This window comes from Macaca thibetana, chromosome X (assembly GCF_024542745.1).
Source record: "Macaca thibetana thibetana isolate TM-01 chromosome X, ASM2454274v1, whole genome shotgun sequence".
NCBI lineage: Eukaryota > Metazoa > Chordata > Mammalia > Primates > Cercopithecidae > Macaca > Macaca thibetana.
The window spans coordinates 132364800-132374431 of record NC_065598.1 but is presented as its reverse complement, the minus strand read 5'-3'; the positions used below and the strand labels follow the sequence as shown (position 1 = coordinate 132374431).

Below are 9632 nucleotides of genomic sequence, written 5' to 3'. Positions count from 1 at the left end.
GTGAAGGAAAAAAGTAGAGATTACAAGTATAGACTACTCTTCCAAGGACTCAAAGAATCAAAGTAAGATGGGCCAGAAACCAACGGCAAAGATTCTGTCCTCTAAGTTTTCTCCTATATCAGACACAAAGTTGAACACACACTAGGTGTTTTTACCTTGATTGTAGAACTCCAAGAGGAAAACAAAGTTAGTAACTGGGTGATTAGTTCTTCAGATTTTCTCCCTCAAATATTTCAATAAAAGTATGAGGCCAGAAAATCTTCGATTGATTTATATTGCCTCCTCCTAGCCCCCAGCCTACCAACACACACACACACACACACACACACACACACATGCACATGCACACACACCACGTCACTGCATACCCACTAGAAATGACTCATGTCCTTTTAGTTTACCCCTGGTTGAGGTCAAACAGGAAAAATGATTACACTGCCTGTCTATTTCCCCTAACCAAGAAAATTCCAGTGAAAGGAAAAGAGAGAAGGATGTAGATGAATGGCCAGAAGCACTCTCAGTTGCTGATAACGGGAGCACCCTGTCAACTGGGGCCAAGCCAACCACTAAACTTTAGACTTGAGCTCCTTTAAACTTATTCCTCAGACAACAGGAACTCAGTCAAGTGGGAACAAACCCATGGTTCGGTTGAGATGTCTAGGAGAATCATGGGGCAGGTCCAGACAGAAGCTATACCATTCTCAGCTGCTCTCCAACATGACAGAACCCAAGCCTCCTCGCTGGAGAAAATGGGGCAGAAAAGAATGCTTAATGAGGTGAGTTGTGATCACTGAAGAAGGAGCTTCCCCACTAAGGCCCCAAACCTCAACTCAGAGGGCTCCCTTTTTCATGCAGTGCTCTCACTAGAAGTCAGTGGGGGCTCTATGCTGTGTGCAAGGGACATGCAGGGACGCAGGTGGGGAGCCTGGGTGTCATGATTACCCAGCACCAGAGCGGCATAATGCAGACACTGAGACATTTGGGGAGATGCTGATGCTGACTGAAATTTGTCTAAGCCCCAAATCAAGGGCTCTGGAAAAACAATTAAAAGGAAGCATACAGGACAGAAAACAGGCAGTAGTTTACAGGACACTTTGCACTGCCCAAGTGAAATCATTCACCTTTAGAAGCTTATTAAATAAATGTTAATAAGGAAAGAACCAAGATATGAAAGGCTATAGGACTAGGGTACATTTTGTTTAAGATAATTCCCCAAGAAATGTTAGGGCAAACAAAGGAGATGCTTCAAACTTTTTCCAAGTGTAAGATGCTCCATAAAATGTCTCTTATGCTAAGTGTTTTGTATTTGAGGTTAGGAGAGTGCTATTTTGGAAAATATAGATGTGCAACAGGCAAAGAAAGGAATGAGAAAGAAACCACAAAAGCAGTAACTGTAGGAATCAAAACGGACTTGACATTTCATACTAGTACAACTGGAAAACTCTTGCTCAAATTCCTTAACAATTGCTTTTAAATTTAAAAGCTGCATTCTAACTTTTTTAAAATGTCAAGCCAAAAAAATGGCAAATCCAAGAAGCAAAAAGTACATGTTTTGCAGGCAATCACTCCTGTGCTCTAACCTCAGACCACTTAGTTTTCCCCACATTTTTCTTCAGGTTCAATAGCATTTTTTAAATCTAAAGAGCAAAAGAAAATTGAAGATAGAAAAATGGATAGGAATATAAATGTGAACTTAGATTCTAACTCTACATATGTAAGAGGATGAGTGAGTGAGACAAATATACTCCAAGGAAATTCTTTTTTTTTTTTTTTTTTTTTTTTTTTTTTGAGACGGAGTCTCGCTCTGTCGCCCAGGCTGGAGTGCAGTGGCTGGATCTCAGCTCCCTGCAAGCTCCGCCTCCCGGGTTTACGCCATTCTCCTGCCTCAGCTTCCTGAGTAGCTGGGATTACAGGAGCCCACCAACTCACCCGGCTAGTTTTTTGTATTTTTTAGTAGAGACGGGGTTTCACCATGTTAGCCAGGATGGTCTCGATCTCCTGACCTCGTGATCCACCCGTCTCGGCCTCCCAAAGTGCTGGGATTACAGGCTTGAGCCACCGCGCCCACCCACTCCAAGGAAATTCTTAAACTTCGGTTTCAAATCAACTCCTCCAAAATGTAGTGGCTTTCCACTGAACAATGTTAGTGTGTTTCGTATCACCTTAAAATGAAATGCTCAAATGAATGCGATAAGAGCAGGTTTTAGCATGGAACCTGGTCACCCTGGAACCAAGATCCTCTTTTTATTTATTTATTTATTTATTTTTTTATTTTTGATGGAGTCTCGCTCTGTCACCCAGGCTGGAGTACAGTGGCACAATCTCGGCTCACTGCAACCTTGGCCTCCTGGGTTCAAGCGATTCTCCTGCCTCAGCCTCCTGAGTAGCTGGGACTATAGGCGCGTGCCATCACACTTGGCTAATTTTTTGTATTTTTAGCAGAGACGGGGTTTCACCATGTTGGCCATGATGGTCTCGATCTTCTGACCTTGAGATCCACCCGCCTTGGCCTCCCAAAGTGGTGGGATTATAAGCGTGAGCAACCGTGTCCGGCCTCTTGTTTTTGTCCTCTAGTAATCCACTGTTTTCTACCCCAAACTAATGAAACAACAAGTTATTCTGACCCCAATATCTTTGAGTCTCATTTGTCATTATCAACTTATATATAAGAATTCTCAATTCTTTGTCCTCTAATTCAGCAAACTTTTATTGTGTGTTACTTCTGTGGTGGGGGATGTGTTATGCCCTGGTTATGCAGTAATGACAAAGCGTGTCCTCGCCTATAAGCTGATCAGAGTTCAGATCGGAAGACCTTCAAATAGACAGGCAACTAAAATATGGAGTAGCAAATGTTGTGGCCAGAGGTGTACAAGCTGCACAAGAGGAGTGAGTGAGAAGGATGAGAAGCTATGGAAGGATGTCTGAGCTGCACCAAAGCCCAGGCTTTGCCATTTTTAATTGTAAGCTCTGCTTACAGCAGGACTAAATCATTTTATCAGTGTGTGCTCAGTACCTAGCTCAAAGCCTGGCATATAGTAGGTACTCAATAAACAATACCCAGGATGAAAGCCTTTCTTTGAAAAAAATTGCAAGGGAAGAATCTGCTTGAACATTTCCCACTTTCCATTTTCATGGCAGAAAACATATCTGTAATGGATGTGTGCTAGGTAAATAAATTAATGGGAAAAAATGACAACAGTCATGCGCTGCATAACATTTATTCAAGGACGGGCTACATATGTGACTATGGTCCCATAAGATTATAATGCCATATTTTTACTGTCCTTTTCTATGTTTCAACACACAAATATTTACCATTGTGTTATATTACCTACAGTATTCAAGACAGTAATATGCTGTTGCTAACAAATGACCATGAGATCTATGGAGAAAGGAATAGGAGAAAACTTTATTTTCAGAGAGACAATCTGCAGACCAGGAAACGTAGCCTCCAGGGAAATCAAAAGCACACACTCTGAAGAGGGAAGAGGGAAACTGGCATTTACGTCTTTCAGGTCTGCCTCACATGTATATTTAGCAGGTTTTGGGGAAATCTATGAATATTTATGAGGGAAGCCAAGCACATGTGTAGTAGGCAAACATACACATACATATTATGTTTATTTGGGGAATGGGGATGAGGATGTCAAAATGTGAATTACAGGGCATAAAAGAGGTTTTGTGCAGTCTCTGTTTGCCGGCGAAATTGGCTTGAGGTCTGTGCTGTTTATCAGGAAAGGTTTACAAGGTCAGTCTGCTGTCCAATCGGGGTTGCTGGCAGGCCCACAAAGCAGGGTCAGGCCAGCAGGTATCGGGCAGTCCACCAAGCATCAGTTGGGAAACTCCCAGTTATAGATGTTTTGACAGTTTTTTTAAAGGGTGAGCTTCTGCCCAATTACAGGAGAAAAGATGTTATGGCAGTCAGTAATATAGGGGTATGTGACCAACTCCTCTCTTTGCTATGGCTGCTTGATTTCATCTTGGTGTGTCTCATTTTAGCCACGGGGAATCCATTTTGTCTGTCAGCCAGGAGTATATTTTAACACTGCACAGGTTAGTAGCCTAGGAGGAATAAGCTATATCACCTAGCCTAGGTGTGTAGTAGGCTATACCATCTAGGTTTGTGTATACAAACCCTATGATGTTCACGCAATAAGAAAATACACCTAATGATGCACTTCTCAGAATGTATCCCCATCATTAAATGACATATGACTGTATTTAGAGAAGAAGGAGTCAGTTCAGTTCTATAACTATCCCGAAGGACAGTTCAGTTCCAAACCTTGAGTGCCAGCCATGTCCCAGACCTGGCACTGTCTGCTGGGGCTACAAAGGCAGCTTAGACACAGACTCTGTCTTCAGGGTGCTCATTGTTTCCTGGGGGTGGCAATGCAGGATGACAGAGGAGTGATGATTCTTTGTATTTAGGTCATTTGGGTATAAAAGGCATCTTTCTCCTCAGCAGATGGAAGAGTGCATTAGAGAGGCAGATGTGTCATGGCAAGATATCCTCTGAGATCTTTCCAACTTTGCAACAGTTTGAATGCATTCAGAGTAATCCTGCACATTAGAAGAAATGCCAAGTTATCGAGAGGCTCCGCTTATGTGTAAATAAGCACGGGTATTTCAATTTGGGGAGAAAATCTGCTGACAATATATAATCAGATTTCAAAGGATGCAAATATCATGAAGAATCTTTGCTTTGGTTTGAAGTTTAACATAACCAATGCTCAAGCAACCCATGAAAGGAATGGAGGCCTCCAGAGTGGGGATGATGGTGTTTCTAGAAATGGAGAGTAAGGGGAGAGAGGGAAGGTTTGCATATGTTGATAGGATTCCATTCAACATAGACCACTAGTTCTAAAGTGATTTGTCTTAGTATGGCATCAATCATCATGAAAGAAAATGTAGAATTTAGAAAGTATATAATCAGAACCGAGACAGCAGATGGGCTAGGCAGAATGGTAAACTTTGAAGCCCATGGGATATGGGCCAAACTCAGCCTAGAAATGTGTTTTGTTTGGTCAGCACTGCAAAACAACAACAACAACAACAACAACAACAACAAACCTAAAACAAAAACAAAAAAAAAAAAGGAAGAATTTGAATGCCTTAAGCTAGAACAAACACTCTCTGGTTTGCCACACCTCCCACCGTTCCTTATTTTCTTACACTCATCTACCTTGCTCATGTTCCCTATTCTGTGCCTGACCCCTGAGTGGGCATTTGGGTTTGTCACCCCTGAGCTAGTGACTTCTCATTCCCATTTAACAACTGGAAGAGCAAATGCTTCAAACTGGCATTGCAGAACCCCTAATTTCAAGGGAAATTGTAAGAGTGATGGCAGACCAGCAAATGTTAGCAAGGGAAGCTGAAATTATAATGGCTGCCATGAACTGTGTGGGCTAGAATTTTGTCCTAGCTCACCACTACTCCAAATCTTGGGACTGCCATTTGCCATCTCTATTCCTTACCACTGCCATAGTGCCCAAAGCAAACGTGGACAAGAAATCCTATTCCACCCAAAACCTAATCTATAGTCACTTCAAGGATTGGAATGTATTTTTCCTTCTGCATTTTGTATCCCCAACAACTGGAGAAGAAAAGCAATGGAAAATCAGGAGACAGATAGTACTGGCATTGCTTGAGGGGCAGGGAGGAGAAGCATAGGCAAAAGCACAGAGTATAACAGATAAAGGTGAAGAGGAAAAGTAAATCAGGCAAAAGGGAGCCAAAAGAGAACTTGAGGCAGGCATGGTGGTGATTCTGAATAATGGAATATTAGCTCTTCTTAAAGGTTTATCTGCCCCTCTCTGGTCATTGACTCGGGGTACAAGCCCTGGAAGGAGCCTAGAGTAACTCTCTGGCCCAACCTCCTTACTCCACAGAGGAAGAAAAGAAAGTCAGAAGAGCAATGACTTGCTCAAGGTCACACAGCAAATGAGTAATGTGCTGAGCTGAATCTTGAAGTAAGATGTCCTCTGATTTTCCAAGCTCTTTTCACTCACAACCATGCAATGGCAAGGTGGACCTACTTAGGAGCAGGGAGGTTTCACCCTGGCTGTCTCTTCCAAACTCAGTCTATCCTAGGGTTAGAATATTGGAAGAGACATTCATTCATTCAAGAGTAAAGCAATGTTGGGGAGTGAAAAATGGCTTCCCTCCACCTTTCTAGGTTCCTTGGTTGGGCAACAAGTTAAATTGCCATAAGACGGGTTAACAGAAGAAAAACCTTATTTAATTCTGTATATATGCACAAGAGTCTCACAAAAACGTGAGACTTGAGGAAGGGTCAGATGATTGAAGGTACAGAAAGGAATAGGGGTTTCTGGCTTCTGGGGGATGGTGGCAACACAAGTTATTGGAGGGTGAGGGGAGGAAATGTATGGTAAATAAAGGTCATCTTGTTACACAGATAAAAAGTCTCTTAGGTAATAAAAGTTGTCTCGGAGCAGCCCTCTGAAGAACAGGTGATTATCTGGGTTTGGTCTCCACCTCCAGTCTCCTCTCCTGTGATCCCAGTTAATCTTCCCTGGTTAATGAGATTCCAGGGGAGGGGATTCCTGACAATTCTGTTCCTTTTGGAGAATCCATTTTTAGACAGATAAGGGGAGCTCAGACAAAGCCTCTGCTTGTCTCTGCTGTTTCCCAAGTGCCCTCAGTTCAAAGTAATGAACATACCAAAGCATCATATTTTGGAGCCACATTTCCTGAACAGAGCACCTGCTTATAGGTCAAGTACTGTGATTGACTCTGATGAGGCAAAGAGCAAGAAACCACAGTCTGTTCTAACGCTGGGCACAGAGTATGTGGTCAGAAACTCTTTCTCAACAATCTAGGGCAGTGCTGCCCAATTAAAAAAGAATTTGAGTTACAAATATGAACTACATATATAATTTTCATTTTTATAGTAGACTCATAAAAAAGGGTAAAAAGAAACAGCTGAAATTAATTTTAATGATATATTATATTTAGCCCAATATATCAAAAAAGGTTATCATTTCCACATGTAATCAATATAGAAGTTATTAATGAGATACTTTGCATTCTTTTTTTTTGTACCAAGTCTTGGAAATCCAGTATGTATTTCTCACTTACAGCATACCTCAGTTTGGATTAGCTACATTTCAATTGCTCAATCGCCACATGTGACTAGTGACCATGGTACTGGACCATGCAGGCTCAAGATGAATGATAGCACTTGCTCACAAATACCTAGCTTTGTGAAATGTCAGGCCAGTCTGCAGCTCCATAAGCCCACAGCTTGGCCACATAAAGTTGGTGTCTTAGTCCGTTTTGTGCTGCTATAACAGAATACCTGAGACTGGATAAGTTATAAAGAAGAGGAATTTATTCTCTCACAGACACTGTGACTGGGAAGTGCAAGATGAAGATGCTGGCAGGTTAGGGCCTGATTTCTCTGCTTCCATTCTAGGTCCCTGAAGGCTGCATCATCCAGATGGGATGAATGCCATGTCTTGACATGGCAAAAGGAGAGAATCCACCTCTGCAACCCCCTTAGAGTAGCATTAATCTATTTATGAGGGCAGAACCCTTATGACCTAAACACTTCTCGAAAGTCCCACCTCCCAACACTGTTGCATTAGGGGTGATTAAGTTTCCAACACATGAATTTTAAGGGACACATTCAGGTCACAGCAGCTGGGAAGTGAGGTGGAGGGAACAGAGGGAGGGAGGTTCCGAATACAGTAGACCTTAGGCCTTCCGGGATTTGATCGTCTCTTCTATTCACGACATATCCTAAGCAGTTCAGCCAGTGAGCTAGTGCAGCATACACAACTGCACATGGCTTTGTTGTTGTCAATGTTAGAAGTTTCATGCCAATTAAAGAGTGGAATAATAAAATCAGTGGTGGCTGTACTCTCCATGGTAAACAAGTCTGTTTGTTATGTACTTTAAGCCAGCAACAAGAAACCCCAATTCAAGCAGTTGCCTCAGGTGTTCAAATCAGTATAAAATTACTCATCAGAGGGGTTCTCCTCAGCTTTGGGTAGTGGCAGCTGCCGGGCTTCGGCTTCCAGTGCGCGGAAGGCAAGGCAGCGTGGACAGCGGCGCCGGCACCCAGCGCCCCGCCGCCCGCAAGTCTCGCGCCAGCCTGCTGCACCCCTAGCCCGCCGCTTCCGGTCTCAGCGCCTGCTGCCGCCGCCGCGGCCCAGCGAGCGGCCCAGATGCAGGCCATCAGGGGTGTGGTGGTGGGAGACAGAGCTGTAGGTAAAACTTGCCTACTGATCAGTTACACAATCAATGCATTTCCTGGAGAATATATCCCTACTGTCTCTGACAATTATTCTGCCAATGTTGTGGTAGATGGAAAACCGGTGAATCTGGGCTTATGGGATATAGCTGGACAAGACGATTATGACAGATTACGCCCCCATCCTATCCGCAAACAGATGTGTTCTTAATTTGCTTTTCGCTTGTGAGTCCTGCATCATTTGAAAATGTCCGTGCAAAGTGGTATCCTGAGGTGCGGCACCACTGTCCCAACACTCCCATCATCCTAGTAGGAACTAAACTTGATCTTAGGGATGATAAAGACACGGTCGAGAAACTGAAGGAGAAGAAGCTGACTCCCATCACCTATCCGCAGGGTCTAGCCATGGCTAAGGAGATTGGTGCTGCAAAATACCTGGAGTGTTTGGTGCTCACACAGCGAGGCCTCAAGACAGTGTTTGACAAAGCGATCCGAGCTGTCCTCTGCCCACATCCCGTGAAGAAGAAGAGAAAATGCCTGCTGTAGTAAATGTCTGAGCTCCTCATTCTTGGTCCTGTCCCTTGGAACCTTTGTTCGCTTTGCTCAAAAAACAGTGGAGCCTTTGCCCTCAATGCCAACTTTTTGTTACAGATTAATTTTTCCATAAAACCATTTTGAATCAATCATTACCTTTTAGGTTTTGTTTGTTCTAAATGTAAGAGTTCAGACTCACATTCTATTAAAATTTAGCCCTAAAATGAAAAAAAAAAAATTACTCATCAGAGGAAAACCAGAACTTTAATTTCGTTCAAAAAGGCCTGAAGAGGCCGGGTAGGTGGCTCACACCTGTAATCCAGCACCTTGGGAGACCGAGGCCCGCGGATTGCCTGAGCTCAGGAGTTCAAGACAAGCCTGGGAAACAAGGCGAAACTCCGTCTCAACTGAAATACAAAAAATTAGCCAGATGTGGCGGCGTGCACCTGTACTCCCAGCTATTCAGGAGGTTGAGGCTGGAGAAGCGCTTGAACCCAGGAGGCAGAAGTTGCAGTGAACCAAGATTGTGCCACTGAACTCCAGCTTAGGCGACAGGAAAGAAATATATATATCCTGAGGAACACAAATATGACAGAAATGAAAGTAACAATCTTAAATCTGAGGGTTCCCAATGGTCTCCAGATCTAACCCAGGAGAATGTTAGGGGTCTACTAACATTAATATTCTGGCCTTATCTTAATACCTCAACCTCCCCAGTGTGAGCAGTGCCTTGGTCTCTGGCTTTCTTCTCCTCAAGTATTTCTACTTACAATCTATTTGCTGCCAGTGTCCAGCCTGAGAGCATCTCGGCTTCTATCATTTTCACCTGCAATATCAAGTGTTATTCACAAAAGAGCTTGTAGGCTGGATAATACAAAATGTT

General features: G+C 43.2%; 1 pseudogene across 1 annotated transcript; it reads left to right on the top strand.

The window, feature by feature from the left end:
- Window positions 1-8022: 8022 nt before the first annotated feature.
- On the top strand, window positions 8023-8810 carry LOC126946152 (ras-related C3 botulinum toxin substrate 1-like; annotated as a pseudogene). The gene has a single exon (XR_007722594.1). The product of XR_007722594.1 is annotated as a ras-related C3 botulinum toxin substrate 1-like (transcript).
- The last annotated feature ends 822 nt before the right edge of the window (window positions 8811-9632 follow it).